We start from the raw sequence: 23300 nt of genomic DNA on the forward strand, positions 1-23300 counted from the left end.
CTCTGACTCTGTTATATTTGCTGATTCATAATAATAAAACATCCAAATTTTGCACCCAAATCTTCGTTTCATTGAAACTTTTCTTTTGAATGTTAGTTTTGTCTTGTGTGAAAATGTCAACTCTTCTCATTTATGTTCAACATTCCTTAAAGTTTCATTCATTTATGTTTTAAATCTCAGTTGTCTGTGGGTAGATGTTGAAAAGCAGCCTTTTGGGTGGTGTAACTGATTATTTTCTAAGCTACCAGTAACATAAAATTGAGTTTAGCCTAAAATGAGAAAATGCTGTAATGGTGGTGTGTGTGTGTGTAAACATAGCTTGAAAACGTCTTATGTTTTTGATCATCATTCCACAGAGCTGACAGACCACGGCTTTTTTTGTGAATTGTGTCCTGTTTTTGGTTTTGGTTTCTTGAAATTTTCCCTCCACATACTCAAGAGTTCAAACACTGAAGTCTGGCCTCACAAAGGTGTCGGAGCAGTGAGATGGTCTTTGCTCTCATAAATGATAATAATCAGATGTGACTCCAAGATGCCTTTGGAGAACCAGGCTGTGTACCAACCCCGGGCTTTCAGTGACTGTAGATGGTACTGTGTGTACATTATGTTGATGTGATGGTGACTTGGAAAATAATTCAGTTTTCAAAATTGTGTATAATAAAAACAGAATCAGATTTTTGTTTCTGCCTTCATAAATGTCCTTGAGGAAAATAAAATGATTCAATCGAGATCTCTGATGGCTTTTTCTGTGTGTTTGTCTTCATTAAATGTGAGCGTATTGTCACCCAGGCCAATGAAAAGGCCGCTTTACTCTTTGCAGTTTGTACTTGTTTCCACTAGATGGCTCTGAAATCCACAGCATCTGCCTTGATAAAACAGCTGCTGAAAACTTTCTTGAGGAAATAGTTTTTTGTCCTGTTAACGTCTCAGCTAAACATTAATATCCATCTTTCAGTTTGTGCAGTTGAAGTCTTATAATGTTTTCATCACAATGAAAGCCCTACAATCGTGGCGTAATATACTGTAATGTTTTAAACTTACAATCAGTTTGCTGACCTCTAAAATGTGCCCATCAAAGCTGATTTTGAAAAAACTACATCCAGTAATCTTCTCGGTAGTCTACCTCTGTTCCTGACATCTTCATCATCAACATATTTTGTCCAGTATATCCAATATCTCTCCCCAGCACATGTCCAAACCATCTCAGCTCTAAAAATGCCACCAAAGTGAAAAACAAATAAACAAAATAAAGCACGATTACAAGTATGTAGCAACATTTTAAATAGATCATGTGGTCAATTAAAGTGTTTGAACACCACAATTTAAGTGTCAAAAAGAAGTAAAAGTGAAAAAATAGAGAGAGAAGAAAAAAAACAACAACAACAAAACAACCCATTAAACTTTGGATGTTTAGAGTTAAAGATAATCTTGTGAAAGGTCTCTATTAGGCTAAACGCAAGTGGGGCGGAGTTAGCCTGTCTGGAATTGTCTAGCCTTTACAACGCTTTATTTTGTTCTATTTAAAGCTTGGATTTACCAATATTTATACGGTCATACCGAACTTGTAGAAAATGGGTTTAAAACAAATTTAAAGGGTTTTTAAAAAAATATATTATTATTTTTACTTTTGATTTTTTGTGGTATCTGTCTCTCTGTAAATTTAAATGTAGACTTTATCACTTTTTTGAACTTCACTTGTATTGGGTATCGTTCAAAAAAATCTTACAATTATTATTTTGCTCATGACTGCAGTATAATAATAATAGCTGGCAAAAGCTGGATACTAAATTATCAGCTCGCCTTGTATCAGGAAAAAAAAGCGAAGGAAAACCCGGAGCGCGCAGGCTTCCGTAGGCAGCAGGAGCGAAAGGACCTGCTTGCTGCCACATCCTGAGAGCATCCTTTCTCTGCTTTCTTAACATCATCATCAAAACACAGCGGGATGACGGGAAATCACGAGCAGAGCATCTCTCTTCTTCCCGGTTTGCGGTAGAATATCGTCAGCGCTTGCGTTAACGTTTGACTAGCGTAATGCTACAACATGAAGCTTTTTCCCTGATGAAGAGCAGACATAATAGCCAGTCTGTGGGAAAACAGTGTAGTTATCCCGAGCAGAGTCGAGCTGAGCTGAGCTTCTAGCTTTTTGTGTTTTCTTTGGTCCCCCAGATTTTTCAAACTAAATGCTTATTGAGAGTTTTTAAAAAAAATGTTTTTATTATTTTTTCTCTCTCCCTCGGATGATGTGAACAGTTTGTAGTGCTCCAGCAGAGAAGATGCACAGATACAAGTATCCGCCTGACAACATCAAGGTAGGTGCTCCATCTGCTTTCTGGGATGCATTGTTTCATAAAGCATCGTACACACGCTTTTTCCTTTGTTGCTATTTGCACACTTAATTCCGCATAATTCCTGCAGCTTTTCAACATTTCACTGAGTTTGTGAATATTGTGGAAATATTCTCGCAATGCAATGCTCCTTACCCCTCTTTTGTTATCATGCACATTCCCACAAACCAGAAGCATCTTTACACCCGCCATACTAGGCTTCACTGAGCCTCCCATCACTGATCTTCTACAGTAAATGAACCATCTCAGCGTACAGCATTCCTGTTTAGTTGGATGGGCTCCGGAGCTCTAAAAATCCACTCTGAAAGTGCAATTTTTTGCAGAATTGCTGGTGCTGTTATAATAACATCTCGTGCACTGGCAGCGATACACTAGGGGAATGTGAGTGAGGAAGAGGAGGAGGGGGTGTCTTCATAGCTTAACTAGGCGTTTTACACAGAAGCACTGGACCTAGATTGTAATCCAGTCTGACATCTCTCTCATGTATGACACGGTGTCTCTTTAGTGCTGCTGTTACAGACCGTATACTAGCCAATGAAGTAAAAGTACCACAACTGCAGTATTTGTACTTTTTAGTACTTGTTTTGGTGCTGTATATTTAGGCTTTAGAAGTACTTATTTTTAAATCATGTTCAGTTTAGTGTACAAGTAACACATGTACTTGACCTCAGGGCTATTTTCATTAATTAATCTGCTATTTTATTCCTGGATAAATAACATGTTAAAATGTCAGAACAAAGTTAGATTTGTCAACCATGATTTCTTCACACCCGAAGTGCTGTTACATAATAAACATAATGTCTACTGAGTAAATCATTTACAAATATTTTATGTGTTATATTTTAAAAGAAAGCTTGAAAGTCACGTCATGCAGACAGTTTCTGCAAAGCTGTTTTGGCGGAGCACTTGTATAGAGTAGAATTACCCCTTTAAGCAGTAGTTTCTCACTGTTTTGTGAAAGAATCTTTTGACCCTCGGAGTGAGCCTGTGACTTCACTCAAAGCTTATCTGATGGCAGAGAGGGGACTGTGGCACTGGGACGTTTAATTACACCGGACAGGGTTTTCTATGTCTCCACCCTCAGGATATGAAGATGTAAACAGCAGAGTAGTTATTTAGAAAATGTCAGAGATTAATCAAGAGGGCCAGCTTCTTTTTACTACTACAATATGAATATGAAGTATGCATTCATACAACTGGTTATTTTTTTGGTAGCAGGCATCTCTACTGCACGCGCTAACACACACACACACACGCACGCACGCACACACACACACACACACCCCTTAATCACCAATGGGATAGCATTTCCTGTCTGACCTGTCCAATGGTGCGTCAGAAAGAACAAAGCGACCGGGTCCAAAATGAGGTTGTTTTTTTTCTTGAAACGTCTGAAAAACAAGAACATTTTGAGCCACTGTTTTACCAGGTTGATAAGTTAAAGTGAATTAATTTATCAGTCACAAACATAGGTAACGTACACATAATAATAAGCAGATTACTTTCTCAAACAGCTGACAAACAAATAGCCTAATATCTAGAAAAATCAACCCTTTTCACTCTTGAGTTTCTTTATCCAGGCACACACAAAAGAGGAGGGAGGACTAAATCGTACTTGTATGTGTGTTGAATCAGCAGAAACTATATTAAGTAAGAAAATAAGTAATAACAATTATTTGCAAGCATCACTGCCTGAGAGCGTCACTGTATATTCCACTGTATGCTGAGCTGTTACCTGCTGCTTGATTTTTGTGTTTTCCTTTTTATGTAAATAGACTTTTCTTTGATAAACTGATGCAGAAAAAGTTGCAAATTGATGCATAAAATTCACCTCAGCGCAGGAAATGAAGTGTGTGATGCTCAGACATCCCCACTTTTGTCAGCACCAGTTATTCATCATTAGTGGCTGAATAAGTCAGCTGAATAGGCAAAATGGAAATAAGTCATAGCATTTGCTTGATATTTTATACTTTCTAAAACCTTTTTTATGGTTTTACTACCTCTTTAGAGTTTTTTTTACAGGTGTAAAAACTATTAACGGGAACATTAAAAAGATACATTTGCAATTGTTTGAATTGCCAGGTCACAGATTTCGACCGAATCTGTTCAACCTAAACAGGTGACATGGTGTCGACAGGTGATCGGATTTTCTTGTGTGTCTGTTTCCTGAGTCCAGAGTAACATTTACTTTCAGACTCTTGCCTGATTTCTTATGTATATTTGATATATAAAAGGCATTTTTCTTTTCAGTCAAGAGCCTCTTGTTAGCCTCACTGGCTGCGGCATGTTGCATCACTGTTACAGTGTTTGGATCAACCTTGCGTAAACACTCTGAGTTTTTCTATTTTTTTTTTATTTTTTAATGTCCTGTCCTGCGTAAAGGAATTTGCATCTGTTTCCAGGAATGGACAATAAGCAGGTTACGCTGCCACAGATAAACTTAATCCTTACTGTCCCTTACAAATACTCTACAGAATGAAGCAGTGAAGAGCGGGCAGCTTGTTTCACGTTGGTAACCTATGGTTCACTCGTTATCTTCACCTTTCCGATTCTGGCGGCCTTAACAGCGACTGCTACTGATTCATTCTTCTGATCGCTCTTTCATGTTGGGATTTGTTGTCATGGGAACTAATCAGGCCATTCCTGAGTTGCCGAAGGGGGGAATTCAAAGTGTGTGTGTGTGTGCGTGTGCGTGTGTGTGTGTGTGTGTGTGTGTGTGTGTGTGTGTGTGTCTGGTGTCATTTGTGGTCTTTTTTTTTTTTCATTTTTTCTTTAGGGAGTAAAGTAAAGGTTAAGTTATCATCTTTAATTTATTATTAAGTATTATCTTCTGTTATATTCAGCCTGTGAGGACAGCACTGTTTGCACAGGTGTCCCTGTGGACTGAGAGGGTGTTAAGATCATTAAATCACAGTGTCCTCAGTCTCAAATATGATCGCTGACCATATTTCTTTTTGCACAGTTTCTTGCATTTCTTGTCATTTATTATACAGCACAAATTGCCCCGCATAACCATGGGTGGACAGTGCTGCTGTTTCAGTGAACACTTTGACCTTTTAGGGAGGTGCTTGGCTGGTTGCTCGGCAACCTTACAAAATGCTCTGGAACAAAAAATAATACTGCAATTAGAGATTAGCAAAGAAACGTTTGTGCAGATTAAACAAAGCCCAAATAACTCTCAAATATACATTTATATTTTTGATGATTTTGAATATTTATTCAAGTATTTTTCTAAATGATCTTCCGAAGTATTATTTCCAGCTGAACTGTCTCTTTCTCTTCTATCACAACGAGTTTCACTGTGCTGAGATGCACTACCTGCGCTGTTTATTCCATTTAAATCAAACTCCTGTTTGTTTTTACCCTTGGTGTGATTTATTTGGACAGATATGAACATGCTAATCAGATTTAGGTGTGGACCAAAACAATTGCATCAAGACCCTTTGGAAGAGGGGGTCTTGGTCCAGTTCCCAATAAAGCGGTTCTTTTACAGTGAGAACATAATCTCAAATCCGACCCAACTAGTAGGCGCAGCAACTAGCCTGCTGCGTACAGTTTTCCCTAAAGTATATCCCAGATAAATCCAAATGTTTGCAATACCTTTTCTATTCTGCAGAGTAGTCTAAAATTCCTTCTTCCTGTATTTACTTTTGTTCCTCATCTGGGCAATATGCAAAGTGAATGTTCTTACGTTGTTTTTAGTGATGATTTGGTTTGCTAGGGGTTTTCTTGGAGTTTTGTCTGTGCAAAGATAATAAAGGTGTATGTGTGGAACTGTCCAACTATGGAGACATAGTTCTGGACTCTTTGACTCGTTACTTTTTGGTTTTAGAAGTAAAGAAGCTTCTCGGATGAGAGGTGATCTTCAAAAAACCTAAAGAAGTTCAGATGCCATGCATGACAGAAAGCATACTGTATGATGCATTGTGTGTGGTTCTCACAGCACTACACCTCCTCTCTGTCTTTTTTTCATCATTTGTCTTATTATCTCTGGTTGAACAGTCTGTTGTTTTGCTGTTGTAAAGATGATAAGTGAAAAAGTTGAAATTGTGTAAGACTGCACTGTTCAGTTTTGTACTTTGCACTTTGCATTTGACTGTATGACATATAAAAGTCTTATTTTTGAGGACTAGGTGTCTGGTTGTCCTGATGGACTATGATCTCTGGAGATTAACTACGGTGAGAGTGCTTTTAGTTCAGTTTGGCTTCCCATTATTGTATTGATTTTAAATGGTCATTGTTATCAGATTTGTGTTTAATTTCATTTGCTTGGGTATAGTTTCTTGTTACACAGACAAGTACGCCTGGAGAGTTGGCCTCTTACCTCAGATCTCTGTAATGAATGCATGTATGGGGAGCATGCATCGTTTCAAAACGAGAAAAAAAAACACAATGGTGCTTCTTCCTTCTGCTGCCTTGATTTTAAAATAGAACTTAATTTAATTGTAATTTTGCAGAAATGCTAGATTGTCTCTTCTCTTCCCTGTATAACTTTCTGCGTTGGTGGTTGTTTGTGTGTTTGAAATAGTGTGCTGTATATGTGTCGGATATAGTAATGATTGACATGGAGAAAGGTGAGCCATTTCAGAAAAAAGAAACTAAATACTTAAAAAGAACAGCAGAGTAAAAGTAGGAAAAAGTCAAACAGAGCCAAAAGAGCAAATGTTATGATTCCATGTCTTTTTTTAGCTATTCCCCTGATATTCTTCCACTTATGGTCACTAGGTATGGGACTCCAAACCAGTCATTACCCAAAAGCTCAAAGTGTAGCAAGAAAATACCCCCTCACCACTGTGCCACCACAATCATCCTGATTTGTTGATGCAAGGAAGGATTGACCTGTGCTTTCATGTTGTCGCCATCCAAATGTTGCAGCAAAGATTGAGACTCATCAAACCTGGCAACATTTTCACTCTTCTGTTGTTCAATTTTGATGAGCCAGTGGGAATTACAGTCTCAGTTTCCTGTTGTTAACTGGCAGGACTGGCATGGTGTGGTCTTTTCTGCTGTAGCCAATTTGCTTCAATGTATTGTGTGTTCAAAGATGCTTTCCCCCAGCACACATGCCACGTGGCCCACAGTGAGCAGGCCACAGAATCCTCTCTTGGGGGCCCAGAAAGACAAAACTGCTCTGGACATCACTGGGGTAGCCTATATGGGCAAGTCCATATTGGGTTTGCCCAAAGGAACTCCATGTAGGTAAAAGGGTAAAAGGAAAGATTCTTATATAGAACTTTTATACTCTACTTGAACACTCAAAGTACTTTATACAACATGTGTCATTCACCCACTCACACAAGAAGTATCGTGCTTTCTGTCTACCATTGAAACTCCAGTAAACACACTAGGAGCAACTCAGGGTTCAGTATCTTGCCCAGGGATACTTTGGCATGCAGACTGGAACAGCTAGGGATCAAACTGCCAACCTTCCAATTGGTAGAGGACCTGCTCTATCTCCCCTGCCCACACGGCCAACAGCTTACCCACAAATGCCCAATGTAGACCCCAGTGGGCATTTTTACTTTATGTTACCGTTGCCTTTCTGTCAGCTCAGAGGAGTCTGTCCATTCAGTATCAACAAGGCATTTTCACCCAGAGAACTGCTGTTATCTGGATATTTTCTCTTTTCCGGATTATTCTCTGTAAACTCTGGATATGGCTCTCTGGGACAATCCCAGTAGATCAGACCAGCTCAGACCAGCCCATCTGGCACTTACAACCATGCCGCATTCAAAGTCACTTAAATCACCTTTGTTCCCCATTCTGATACTCAGTTTGAACTTAAGCAAGTCTGCTTGACCATGTCTACATACCTAATGCATTGATTTGCTGCCATGTGATCGGCTGATTAGAGATTTACATGAACAAGCTGATGAGCAGGTGTTTCTTACAAAGTGGCCACCGACTGTCTGTAATGATACCCTATAGTGTTTGAAGAACGACTGTGTTATGCAGTAACTAACAACAGATCTCCTTTCACTTAGTTTCTTAGGTTTATCCTTTCCTTCTGTTCAGTGTGACTACAGACTCTGTTGTTTGTACATGTTGTTTTCTTTCGCACTTAAAAAAGAATAAAGCCACTTTTCAAATTGTTTACAAAATCCAAACACCCAAGGACACAGGTTGATTGGAAAGTGGTGGCCTTAAGCCAAAAGTCCCACTGATGTTTTAAGCCAAAAAGACACTCATTTAAGTAAACTGTCTTTAAACCCCCCCTCACCAAATCCTCATCTCACTCCTTCTGCCCACAATCCCTCTCGCAGTGAAGCTTTTCTTCCGCTGAAGCACTTCATTTATTTCTTTGCTCTGTTGCCAAATGAGCAGCTGGATCAGACAGTGGGGGGGGGGGACAGAGAGAGAGAGGTTGGAGAGAAAGGGAGAGAAAGAGAGCGAGATGATGATGTTTCCAATGTTGTCTATGTATTGTAACTACAGACGGGGCTTTGTTGTATTTGCATAATGCGGGTGCAGCCCTGCCTGCTGAGAAACAGTGAAAAGCAGCATCAAATACTTTTTCCCACTGTGATATCTCATTGATTTCTCTGTTGCTTGTCAATTTCATCTGGAAAAACAAATTTACGAATATATGAGCGGGAGTGGACCTTTAAAACAAAGCGGCGCGCTTGTTCTTCGATGGGAGACAGCAGGAAGAGGAGCAGAGAGGCAATGTGATATCAGACTTTTAAACAGTTCAGCCTCCTTGAGATCAGAGACAGCTGAGAGGCAATTTAATATCCGCATGGGCAGAGCTGAGAAGAGGAAGTTTTAGACAAGAGAACACTAGAGTTTTGTTCTGATTTGATCGGCTTTTATTCCCCTCTGTTCAACCTCGGCCCACTCAGCTTCTTTCATCTTGTTCTCTCTTCTTTTAATATATATTTACCTGGATCTGTTTGATCTGTTATGTTTTTGTTGTAGCTGGGGTGCAATTTATTTTCTGCTCCAAGTAAATGTAAAAATCTCATTGTCACAATATTAAAATAGCTAATACCGATCCATTGTTCTCTATTCCATGATCTCAAATTGGTAATTCTATATTAGACAGTAAGGATGCTTTAGAGTCACGTTACTTAGAGGTTCTGTCAATAGCTTTATTTATTTATTTATTGAGGTGAAACTGAGCAGGGTAGATATCCATCCCTTCATTTATGGACTTTATTACATCTCTCCTGGGAGAAAAGCCAGGATACACCTGGATAGGTCCTCCAGGGACTGCCTGTCTGCCTGCAGGGAGCTCTGTTGTCAGATGGAGGCAGTGTATGTGGTACAGCCGGTCTTTGGGCCACTCGTGTTGTTGTGCCACCAGCTGAGAAAAGCAAAGTTATAACGTACAAAGTGCAGAAGTAAAACTGAGTGTCAAAAACAATGAAAAGTACCCACTGCAATCACTGTCTGTGTTTTCCATACTCTATTTTTTCGTTTTTAACGTTTATTTTGCGGTTCTCCCGTTGCTGGTGAACTCTACTATCGCTATCGCTATTCCTGTGAGGCGACAGTGCTAACCACTTTAACCTTTGCCACCAGGCTAAATGTAATTTTTGTTCCACCATTAGAAAAAAATTAAAAATATATGAGGCAAGGATTTGAGAACTGCACAGCCTTAGGATTAAATTTAATTAATGGATGCTTAACGTTTGGCCAAAGATGTGGCCTTGCTCTGGGTACCTCCCTGGTTGGTGTTGGGTGGCAGGTGAGATTAAGGTAATGCCTACCACCTACCATAAAACATAATGCGTGGCCCAAACAACTAAGAAAAACTCAATAGTGCATGGGCGAGAGTGAAACACAGCCTGGGTGGAAATATACTCCTATTTTCTCTTATTTGATGGTAATGATAGAACCGTGTAGATGCTACATGCAATATTTTTAAAGTGTGCTGAATAGGGCTGGGTATCGTCACTGATTTCTAGAATCGATTCGATTCCGATTCACAAGGTCTCGAATCGATTTGATCCACGATTTGATTCAATTCGATTTGAATCGGGGAAATTTTGCCTCAATTTTGCCAAATATTATAATTCAGATCATGTATCAGTGCATTTCGATATTTTTATATCTATAAAAAGAAAGCTGACACTTGCCAGACTTTATCAAAGGTGTAAGCATCACAGCAGATGCTTTTGTGTCAAAGTAACTGAGGATAAAACACAGAAAAACATGAAGGCGATTTTCCTGGCCTGGGATTTTATAAAAATATTCTGCAGTAGATCAAAAATGAAAGAAAACCATTAATCAACATATGAACATTACCTGATGCTGCTGAAGTGAAGCAGAGCAAAGTTACAGAGGTTTGATTAGAGAAACAGCCAAGCGTTTTGCAATTTTGCATAATTTTAAAAAGTTAAAATTTGTTCAGTAGCCTATTGAACAACAGAAATGAGGCTTTGTTTTCGGAAGTAAGTAAAAGGAAAAAAACAGTGGCCGACAGCGCTGTAAACAACGATAGACTTGTGCGTAATAAACAAGCGAATAATGCAGAAAACAGATTTTTAGACGGGAAACTGTTCTTGAAGTGTACTGAGAGAGAGAGAGAGAGAGAGAGAGCTGTGCATGAAGTGTGATTTTATCGTGGTGGCGGCAAAACAGCAAAAGTCAGAGGGAATTAATGACGATGTTTATGTGAAGCGTAGTTTGGATCTTCTTTTGCTGCTGGTTCAGTCAATATTGTTTGGAGAGAGATAAAACCTGCAGCTCCAGAATCAGCGCAAAAAGGGCGTAAACACAAAGCACGGACCCGCCGAAACATCAGAATCAGTGAGCTGTCGGCTTTCAGCCCCGACTGTATCCGTGCCGTCGGGTGAGAAAGGCGACATCTCACTGATTCTGATGCGTCGGCGGGTCCCCGCTTTGTGTTTACGTCTTTGTGCAGAATCCGTGTACCTGCTCTCATTTACTGTTTTAGCTCTTTGGTGGTTGTTGAAATTTTGTGAGGTTTAACCTGAGATTCTGGCGTTTCGGGCAAAATAAATTTATATTAAAAAATCGATTCAGGATTTTAATGAATCGATATCACGTTATCCAAGCTAGAATCGATTTTAATCGATAAATCGATAATCAAAACCCTTGCCTAATGCTGAACTACAAGCAAGAATTCATACACGCAGATGTAACATGGAAATATATCGAGGGAGATTTGATTTATTGTGAATCTCATGATCTTAATTTAATGAATAACTGGAGAAATAAGCTAAAAATCGCCTTGTCATCCATAATGACTGTATGGAACCATAATTCAGTCATTTGTTCCACTGGTTAGCCACAGATTTGGATTTGGTGTTTTTTAGTGAAATTATTAAGCGGATTGCAATTGCGAAATTAGGTAAAGACAGTGCAGTCACCTTCTTAGGATGATTTGCATTTATTTTCACGATCCCAATTATTTATTTATGTTTATTCAGCACCTCTTAGTGTTTCATATTGATCGTAAATTTAGCTGTAAATTTCTGGCTTTCCTCTCAGCTTCAGCTGTGTGAATATTAAGGCAAGGCAAGGCAAGTTTATTTATATAGCACAATTCAACAGCAAGGTGATACACAGTGTTTTGCAGAGACATTAAAAAACAAAAACAAATAAAAAGTATGATTTAAAATGGAAAAAAAGAAAGGAAATTAAGATGCTGAACATGGTGAACTTTTATTTAACCTATTAGGATTGTCATTGTGAACACATTAGCACGCTGATGTTGCCATTTAGCTCACAGCATGACAGCTTCTACAGCCTTACACAGCCACTAGTGTAGTTGTAGTATGGAGAGCTGGATACTGTATGCCAAAGATAAGGCCAATACTTTTGTGCCTTCTGTGTTTATTTTGGAGTTGAGTGGCCTACTGCAGCCTCCCACTGGATTTCACTCAGTGTGTAGACTAGGCACAGGGGAGGTTATTAAAAAAAGCCATAACACAAGATTAAAAGCTGATGTTGTTTACAGTTATAGGTGTGCTTCACAAGTTTCACAAACTAAATATTTTTTCTTTTTATATTTTTATTACATAGGTAAAATATATGTTGGTCTGGAGGGGATTGTTATTGTTTTGTATACTGCGAGTGGCTACAAAGAAAGACTGGTAAAGTTTTAGACTGGAAAGTTTTAGAGATAGTTGATACTAGAGGGTAGATAATGAGATAGCTAATATAGTGCAGAAGTCTTGAGACACTCCTCATTTCTTTATATTTTGCTACCAAGGAGCAAGTTTTTTTGTTTTGGTTTGGTTTTTGTTCCTTTCTGAAGGTCTATCAAGGTTTTTCAAGTGTGGTGTCTATACACAGCAGAAAACTTAGCAAAGAACCATTTTTACATTATATACATACATTATATACATTATACATATACATTATATTTTACACATTTCTTGAGTCGAGAAAGATGATACAGTCTGACAGGGATACAAAAGGCTTTTTAGACCAACAAGGTGGTACCCCACGATGTATTAGCCAGACGCGCGGCATATTTCAGATTTGTATGCAGTGTGTCTTTAAAAAATTTGAGGAAACTAGACAAGTGGAAGACAAAAGAAGAAGCGCTGAGACTAAAAGGCTATCTATTATGTACAGCAGGTGAACAGTATTTGAAAGTCTTGTCTGTAAGAAATGGAAAAAAAAGAATCCAACAAAGACCTGATGCAGGACCTGAGAGATGCATCTGACCCTTCAGTTGATCCATCTACTGCTCACTGAAGTCTCATCAGTGGAAGGGTGGCTGTCAAGAAGCCATTCTTAACCCATTTAATCCCACTGGCAACAATTGTTGCCATTTTAACCCCCTATTACGTTAACAAAATTAAACATATTGTTTGTAGGGGAAGTCTAAGGAGTAAAATGCATGCACTTATTTTTCAAGGGGAAATTTGAGATTAAATGGGTTAAGGAAGGGATATGGGGCCAAAGGGCTGAGTTATGCCTAATTACACAACAACTGAATTGAAAATCATGCCAACAAGTCTGATTGAGTGATAAAACTAAAAATTAGAAATATTTGGTCTGAATCACTATCAATATGTATGGAGAGAGTTACTGTGAGGATCTATAGTAAAACATGGCGGAGGCTCTGTTTGATTTAAGGCTGCATTTCAGCCTGTGGTGTTAGGGATGTTGTCGAAATTATTGGAATTACAAAGACAACAAAGTACCATCAGATCCCAAACACAATGTAGTGAAAGTATACCTGGATAGAAAAACACCCAGTAGAACACTATTAGTCATGGATTGGCCCCCCCAGAGCCCAGACCTCAATATTATTGAAGCACTGTGGAATCATCCTCACAAACAACAGAACAAAGGGCAGCCAACATCCAAAGAAAAGCTTTGAATGTCCTTCATGAAGCTTGGAGAACTTTTCCTGAAGACTACTTAAAGAAATGATGGGAAATCTTGCTTTAGAGAGGCAAACTTTCAGCGTTTCAGCTGTTTTGAAGAATAAAAGTGAATTGACAGACTTCTCAGGTGATTGTACAAACTTAGTTTTTTTCCTTATATACTGGATTTCCATTTATGTTTGCATGTTGCTTGAATAAGTCTGTGCACCAATTTCCTATTGGTGTTAGTAAAATAAAAAAAATGAGGGATGACTTTTGCATAGTACTGTATTTGTATTCATTTTAAAGTGTACGATGAAAACATTCATTAAATGAGATGCGGATAGTGAAAGAAAGGCCAAGATCCAACAGTGTCATTATCAGTCATTGTTTCAGTTCTATTATTTCTACTATTCATCCGACCCTTAATCTCTGTCACTCTCTCAAAGCTCTAAAACTTCACTCCTCGCATTTCTTAGTGTGTGTCGTAGTCGCAGGTAAAAATAGAGGCCTACATATCTGCAACAATAAACATCTGTCAAAGTGACACACAACACTGTATAAGTCATGAAGAACTGTCTTTATAAACCTAGCTCAGGCGAGACACTATTGTCAGTCCTACCTTCAGGCAGGAGAACTTCGTGATTGTATGACAGCTTGTACATTAATAATGTAATTCACATTTGAGCCTGGAGTTATCACAACCATAAGGTGGGTCAACTGTAGAGTTCTCATGTGACATCGTTCTGATGCACGCAGAGAAATATTCTCTTTACCTTTTATTTTCTATTAAAAACACAGTTTCAATGAAAAGATCATAAACATACATATACAGGGTTTTTATTTTGTGAATAACTTGATTTAATTAACGGCTGAGTAGTTGCAGCACTTTACTTCAGGGTTAGCAGTATACTTGTGAATTGATGATTATGATTTTCCTGTAGCTACATCTTTGACTATTTAATCTCCTACATGTCAAATAACGGGCTTCCTGAGAATAAACAAGATGATGCCTGATGTGTAATAACATTGTAATTTCACCTCTTGTTTTTTAGAAAATTAACAAAAAGTATAAGAAAAGTGTATTATTATCGTTATTTTGGTCATTTGTGAGCAGTTTGTGTTTTTTTCAAGAGTAATGTTACTATGTTGATGAAGAAGTTAATGACGCGCTGATTGTGGATGTACTTTTTCACTAATGATTCACTTTGGATTAGCCTACCTTTAGATTGTTTTCTTTTTGTTATATCACTCATGAGGGACGTAGTATGTGAGATGAACTCTGTGAACTTAAACTGAATGAACTTTGCTGATGAACACCGAAAGGTCATTGCTGTGTTGACGTGGAGTGGCTGATTCACCCATGATGTTTTGTCATTTCCCATCATGACAGTGAGGTTGAAGCTCAGTCACTGAGCTTACGTGCTCTCAGACAAACTGGGTTTGACTGGCTGCTTGATCCTTTGATAAAACTGAAAGTGACCTTTGATGTGTGCACATGTTGGTTTTTTAACTAATGATGCTCAAAAATCAGCTTGAGAGGGTTTGAAATGGACAAAATTACATAAGCAAGAACCGTAAACAAAAAGGCTGAAATGAAGTGAGAAGTTGAACGGTGCCACTCCTTGTTTTAGTTGTCTCATGTCTGCAGTCGGGTTGTCACCATACTAGAATTTCAAACTTGATACTAATCCTTAAGACTCAGTATAATGTTTTGATACCATGTTATTATTAAGATAGTGGCTATTGTTAATGATAAAACAACAACGTTAATGTGGGGGTTAGTCTTCATTTAACAGAAGGATACAATTATTTGTTTTGAAGAAAGTTTCTCATAAGGTCCCAGATTGAGGCTGGATTATGGTTCTGCCAGCTACTAGAACTAGAACTAGAAACAGCAGCAGCCTGCCTTAACAACTCTGTCTGACCAGCATTGAAATACAAAATTAAAAAAATTATAACACAAATCCCCCAAAACCCAGTTCTCTTCTTTTGTTTTTTTGCACTTTCGAACAGCATCTTAAAATATGTCACATATACTTTATAGTTACTGTGTGATCATCACACAATGTAACATTGGTGTTGCTCTTAATGTTATTTTGGTATTTTCCTATCTTTATTTAAAAAAGATCAGATTTTTTTGGTCATTTTTATTATGATATTTAAAATTGCATCAGGTTTCAGGTACTTTTCTGGGTATTGGTATTGACTTTGAAATTCTATTATTCTCACAATCTTATATCTGAGTATGTATTTTTATGAGCAGATTAGTCTGCCATAATCTTAATACAGTATTTGCATTTTAAATATGCAGGTGTACAGCCAGTGTTTTTTTTTTTTTTTTTTTTGGGGGGGGGGTTAACTGCTGCAACAAAGTAATTTACCACATCTGGAAAACATAAAGTATGAGTTTATTTTAAAAGGTTGATTAGCACAAAGACTATAAACAGGTGGAAACAGCTAGCCAGGCTCAGAATAAGTGAAATAATAAATAAACTAAAATATTCCTGACAGGATCTCTAAAGCTTACAGACTATTGCGATTTGTGTGTTAATCCTTACAAAAAAGAATGTAAAAGATGTTAGTGTTACAGGGGATTATGGGGTTTTGTGTTTCTTGAAGTCAAGAATGTTTAAGTACCAACCACATGAATCAATTTATAAAATAGCCATACATCTATAGATCATAAATATGGACAAGGTGTTTGTAGGAGATCCTACACTTTGTGAGTATTCCAAATAATATAATGCCATCAAAGAGAAATGGCTGTACCACTGGAAACAGGATACATTTGTACATGTAAACTCAATCAGTGAGACTTAAGTTGTTTTTCTTTGACTTCCCTTAATGATAAAGGAAGAAAGTGGAAGTCAGGTCTTTAGATTTCTGAAATATTTTACCTTAAGTTCAGTTTTTTGAGGGTTATTATTGTGCGCGTATTTCATGATCAGACCATGTTAAAATATTGCGGCAAGTTATTTTCTTAACTCCTGTGCAATATGTTGTATTGTTGCCATCATACCCTGCTTCTTAGGGATGTGACCTAGATCCTTCACAATGACAGTGTGTTCTCTGTCGCTCTATTTCTACCATCTCCCCTTCCCCCCTCTCTCTCCGTTTTTATTATATCATTCACTGGTTTCAGATTTCATCACGGGGATCACATTTTCAGCAAAGACACAGCTACTCTGTGGTTTTCTTTGAAAATTGATTTATAGTTTTGAAAAAGCCTTTTTGGTTGACTTTAGATGTGGTGCAATACCTCTGACTGGATTCCAAATCTGTAATTTTGTCAGATATGCACCTTTAAGTGACCTCTTTTTGTGTGGTGTGAATGAAAGATTTAGCTTCTTTTCCTAATACATGAGACTCACACTGTACAGGCTGCTTGTGCCAAGCCATAGATAACTTCTGTCTGTCTCACTGTGTGCTGGTTGGTTTGTGGGAGATGAACTTGCCTACAGCAAGATGTGTTGGTGCCACGAGAGACCTCTGAGGCTCTATACTATCAAGTGTAGCATGGCTAATTCATTTTTGATAAGACTGAGAGGGCTGACTTGTAGGTTAAAACTCAAGAGGCTGGAGGCTCAAGAGGCAGAAGCGATGGAGGGTGGAAGAGGAAAAGAGAGAGAGCTGCTCAGACTGTGATCTTCATCCAGCCTTCATCCTGCCTTCACACTCAAACTTCACACTTAAACTTAGGCTTATTTACCTTTGAGCTTCTTTGTTTTGTGTCGCAGTCAATATATGAAGAAATATAACAGCCCCGAGTTTTTATGACCACTTGGGGGCAGCAGAAGCAAACTGTGAGGTCAGTAATTACATATTTAGGTTGATATGGTGAATTTGTTATTTCTGTAATTTCTTATTCACCCACTTTCTGGAGCATTTTCAGGTAATCTGATGAGTGAGCTCTAGCTCTTTTTGTGCTCTGCCTAACTCAGTAAAACACCTTGTGCATTAGTTAATAAAACTATTTGCCAGCTTTTGTGATAAGCAGGTAGTCCACAGTGGTTTTATTAAAAACACTTAAAAAAAAAAGCAGCCTTCTGCATTCTGCAGTGTGGGTGCAGTGGGGAAAACCACAACAGTGAAGTTATGGCCTGGAAAACGATGACTTTAAAGTATTTATTAGAGGAAATGCAGGATGTTAAGGTTAGAGATCAGTTAACTAAGTTTAGAACTTCGGACTAAAAACAGTGTAAAAACCTAGCCTTGTCCTATGAGTACCAAGTAACCTGATATACTGTATTGGTGTCTGTAAAAAAACAACCCCCAAATCTCCTGGTTCTAAGCAGTTCCTAAGCAGGAAGTTGCTTTTTCCTGGCTTGGTTTTCATTTGATTCATGACTTTATGAATATCTTCACAAATAAATTTTTAAAATCAGCTATGTACTGATGAGGCCTTCAAGCTGAAAGTAGTTAAATCGTTACTTAATAAGCCATCACTTGCCCCAGCTGTGTTAGCTAATTATAGGCCAATCTCCAATTTCCTTTGTTCATGTAAATGGAGAGTCCTCTTTACACACTAAGGATAGTTATGGAGTTCCACAGGGTTCTGTGTTAGTACCACTTCTGTGCACATTGTACACGCCTCCCTTAGCCAGTGTCATTAGAAGACATAGCATACATTTTCACTGCTATGCAGATGATACCCAACTTTATCTATCCAGATAACACACATCAGTTATTTAAACTGTAGGGCTGTCTTACAGACATGACCTCTAATTTTCTCCTTCTAAATTCAGAGAAAACGGAGGTTATTGTACTCGGCCCTCAAAATCTTAGAAATGTGCTATGTAACCAGATGCTCGCTCTAGATGGCATTGCCTAGGCCTCCAGTAACACAGTGAGGAATCTTGCAGTTGTTTTGGACCACTATATGTCTTTCAATATGCATATTAAACAAATATGTAGGACTGCTTTGTTTCCATTTGCACAGTATCTCTAAAATTAGAAGCATCCTGTTCTGTATAAAAACTCGTTCATGCATTTATTACTTCTAGGCTGGACTACTGTAATTTGTTAATATCAGGATGTCCTAAAAACATCCTGAAAAGTCTATAGTTGATCTAAAATTCTAGTGCAAGATTACAGGCAGGGACTAGAGAAAGAGAGCATATGTGTTCTATATTGGCTTCTCTTCATTGGCTCCCTGTTAAATCCAGAATCAAATTTAAAATCCTTCTCATCAAATACAAGATCTTGAATAATAAGTCCCCATCTTATCCTAAAGCCCTCAAAGTACTGTATCACTGCAATAGAGCACTTCTCTCTCAGACTACAGAATTATTTGTGATTCGTAGATTGTTTAAAAGTAGGATGGGAGGCAGAGCCGTCAGCTTCCAGGCCCCTCTTCTCTGCAACCAGCTCCCAGTTTGGATTGTTGCTATGATTTGGCACTATATAAATAAGACTGAATTGAACAGATAATTAAAAAAATAACTATAGCCACTTTGATGACAAAGAAAATGTTTTTATGAGGCAGCAGTGAGAGTCCTCTATCTGTTGTCTGCCTCATCAGTTGGTTAAGATGAGTATATAAACTAAACTAAACAAGGCATACAGCCTGAGGGCTGCGCTGAGAACATCTGCTAAAGAGCTGGAGACTCATGATGCTGGGAGCGAGTGTGTATGTGCTTATATGTCTGCGTGTGTATGTCTTTGTGAGGACCAGTGTGAACTTCAAATATTGGGAGTGAGGACTTTTTGGGCAGTATAACCTTTATGTTTTAGGGTTAATACTTAGTTTTAGGTTCAAAAGTAAAGTATTTATGATAGGGTGAGAAGGTGGGTCATGCATTATATCAATAGGTTTTCTAGTACAAACTGTAAATGTGTTTATGGATGTGTGTAGTGGTGAAAAAGCTCTCTGCTGGGAAAGAAAGTCTTATTCTTTGTTGCATTAAACCCTGTTAGAAATGATCAATGGTGATTGCACTGATGGGAAGATCAAGGCGTGTATACAATACGATCTCATATCCTTAATTTATTTGATATATTCAGCTCAATTACGGCAAATGGACAGAAGTACAGGATGTGGAAGAACTGTATCTCTTCAGTTATATTTTGGGTTTCAGATGGTTTACAGTACTGTGCAAAACTCTCGATGACACCCCTCATATCTTTGTATTTGTATTGTAGGAGCCAGACTTTTTTATCATGTTTAAAATGTTTTGTTTTTGTTGTTGTTTGTTTTGTTTTTTTCAAATTTGAAGCCACTGCACACTGACCTTTTGAATTATTCATGCATATAAAAGGCACCTAACTCTAGGGATGAATCAGTGTTGTGTCTACACATAACATACATCTTACCAAACAGCCCATTTTAATTTGTATCTTTAGGCACTTTGTTACTAGCAGCCTGTTACAATTTTTTCCTATTTTTTTATGATGGCAGAAAATACCAAAAGTTAGCATTGTGTGTCCCAACAAACTATCTGCAGTCGATGAACAGTGAAGAGTGAAAGTTGGTCCATATACTGTTCACTAAAGCCTCATCAGAAACGGTCTCAGTTGAACGGTGGCTGTCAGGAAGTCATTCGTAAGGAAGGGAAACCAGGAGTAAGGGCCAAGCAATGCCAAATTACATAAAAACTGGACTGAAAATCAGAGTCAACAGATCAAATGGAATAATGAAACCAGATGGGTTATTTTTGCTTGAAATCATCATCAATATATACAGAGGACGTCAGGAGAGAGGTACAACAGCGAGTGTCTACAGCCGTCTATAAAGCATGGTGGAGGCTCTGTCATGATTTTGGGCTTTGGGCCCTTCAGACAGTGGTGTTGGAGATCTTGTCAAAATTGATGGAACTGTGAATGCAGAAAGTTAGCATGAAATTTTTATCCACTGTCTGATTTGCAACTGCTTCACTTGCCTATCATGACTACAGAAAATACAGAATTCTAAATAAGTAGTGATGTTTTATTATAACAAAAATAATCATTATAGCCACTTTGACAAAGAAAATCTTTGCATGTGACAAAAATGGCAGTCCTCTATCTGTTGTCTGCCTCATCAGTTGGTTAAGATGAGTATATAAAATAAACTAAACAAGGCATACAGCCTGAGGCTTTAGCAGATGTTCTCAGCCTGCACTGAGAACATCTGCTAAAGAGCTGGAGACTCATGATGCTGGACGTGTGTGTATCCTCTTGTATGTCTGTCTTTGTAAGAACCAGTGTGAACTTCAAATATTGGGAGTGAGGATGTTTTGGGCCGTACAGTACTTTGTTTTTGTTTTAGGGTTAAGACTTGGTTTTAGGTTTAAAAGTAGAGCTGGGCGATAGAACGATAACGATATGTATTGTGAAATAACTTTTTCTCGATAGAAAAATTAAACTATTGCGATAGGCCTCATCTCTCTTGTCCTCTTAAAAAAAAAAAAGAACAGCCAATCCAAATTAAGTAGCGCAGAGCCGAACTAATCACAGCCACAGCGTCACATCACGTGACTTGTTACGTACAGCACAAGTGCCAAGGCGCACATGTGTATTTGTTTGGGAAGCAGCCAGCCGGGCTGCCCAGGTAATGGAGGAAGTGAGTGTGCCGACTAGAGAAAAATCAACCGAGAGCGTGAGCAAAGGTTACCAAAGAAAAAACAGATGCTGGTTCCAATGCCGGAGAGATTGTCGAACGGAAGGGCCATAGAAGTTCTGTAGTGTGAAGGTATTTCGGCTATTTCAAGTCTGACAAAAAACAGAGTAGCGCGCACTGTAAATTGTGCCGAAAGCAAGTCTGGAAATACAATAAACCGGTGCATGCTCAATCTCTGACTGAAAGCGCTAATTCGTCATTCGGCTTTTGTCAGACTAAAGTCACTGTTAAAACTGTTTGAAAAGCTAAGCTATACAACAAGGAGAGATTGAGAATTTCCTTTTAGTTCTCAGTTTATTTGATATTGACAAAAGTTAGTCAATTTTGTCTGTTCTTCTGTAAAACAAACTAAGATTTATTTTTAGAATTAATATTTTGTTTCTAAGTGGAATTGACAATTTAGTAGTTTGTTTTGTTTGTTCTATTTTGAAACTTAAACGCTTTAGCGGCTGCCTTTTGTGTAGTTTGCAATATTTGCCTTTATTTATCTGAAACTGAAGTCTCATGTTCCTTAAGTACATCTACCCTGTTGAACTTATTATGGGAAATAAATATTTAAATCAAAACAAGCTGCTGATTATTTCACATTTTACTTGTGAGCAACGGCACATTTAAATCTTACAAATATAGTTATTTGGCTTATATCGTGATATATATCGTTATCGCCTGAAATGAAAAAAACATATCGTGATATGAAAAAATCTTATATCGCCAAGCTCTATTTAAAGTATTTATGATGGGGTGAGAAGGTGGGTCATGCATTATATCAATAGGTTTTCTAGTACAAACTGTAAATGTGTTTATGGATGTGTGTAGTGGTGAAAAAGCTCTATGCTGGGAAAAGAAAGTCTTATTCTTTGTTGCATTAAACCCTGTTAGAAATGATCAGTGGTGATTGCATTGACGGGAAGATCAAGGCGTGTATACAATACGATCTCATATCCTTAATTTATTTGATATGTTCAGCTCAGTTATGGCAAATGGGTAGAAGTACAGGATGTGGAGAAGAACATTTATTATTATAGCTTGTTTTCAGTTTTGAAGGACCTTTTGAAAGCCTGAAGAGTTACCACTTTTGCACTACAAAAAATTGCAAGTCTCTCTCCTTGAAAGCAAAACATCAAGAAATAATGGGTAGCTCAGTACTTTATCTGCCCCTGGTGGACAGCTTTTACTTACCCTAATGTTTCACTGGCCATCCTTCTATCCTTCTTGAAACTTCCATATGTTTTAGCAAGTTGAACTTGTGTCCATCCTGAGGTACCCTCAAGTATGACTGTCACTGTAGCTCAGCGTTGAAAACAAATTAAAATATTCTTTTTCAAATCGTTTTTTTTTTTCCACGTTATCTAACAGTGAAGGTAATTCCATGTTGGATTGTGTGTTACTGCTGCACCTCTGAAACACATCTGGTAAGAACACAGCTTGAAGCAATTAGAGGTGTGAGGAAGGCTGAGAGAACAGGTAGAAGTTGTTGCAGTGACAACAGCGGTTGCATGTGTATGAAGAAGAGAACACCCAGGGGTTTTTATTATGATTATACAAACATCATGTTGTGGTAAATTATATAAAATCACCACAATGGGGTTGTACTAGTAAAAACTAATCACAGTGGTGTGTTTAAATAGTCCTTTTTTATGATGGGGTGTTGTGTTTGCTATGCTTTTTTTATCTTCTTTTATCAACATTGACTCTTTAGTTTTATTTCATAAATATTTTAAACAATGGATTTTGATGTTCATTTGTTAACATGTCACAGAAAATTTGAAATTTTGTTAACTTTTGGTAACCTACACTTACACCTGACACTGACATGCAAAACATAGTTAGAAAATAAGTCGTGTTAAGTGCTCACTCTTGCACACACGGCCCCGTGCTGTGAGAGCACTCGGGTAAAATGCATGGCTGCATTCTGGAATAACTGACAAGTCAGGATGCTTAGTTTGAAAGAGATATGAAGTGGCATGGCACAGTGAAGACAATCTGCTAAAAGGAACAGGCAAACTATCGTGTGAGTCAAAGGAAGAATTTAGATATCCTCTCATTTACACTCAAACCACTCAA

At 38.0% G+C, this 23300-nt stretch overlaps 1 protein-coding gene across 1 annotated transcript in view; it reads left to right on the forward strand.

The window, feature by feature from the left end:
- The first annotated feature begins 1855 nt into the window (after positions 1 to 1855).
- The window catches only part of b4galt2 (UDP-Gal:betaGlcNAc beta 1,4- galactosyltransferase, polypeptide 2), a 225993-nt gene continuing 204548 nt past the window's right edge, over positions 1856 to 23300 (forward strand). Inside the window, exon 1 of the mRNA XM_063462205.1 lies at positions 1856 to 2309. The gene's annotated coding sequence lies outside the window, so the exon portion shown is untranslated. The remainder of the gene's footprint in view (positions 2310 to 23300) is intronic.

The sequence above is a fragment of the Pelmatolapia mariae genome, linkage group LG18 (assembly GCF_036321145.2).
Source record: "Pelmatolapia mariae isolate MD_Pm_ZW linkage group LG18, Pm_UMD_F_2, whole genome shotgun sequence".
In the NCBI taxonomy this organism is placed as follows: Eukaryota; Metazoa; Chordata; class Actinopteri; order Cichliformes; family Cichlidae; genus Pelmatolapia; species Pelmatolapia mariae.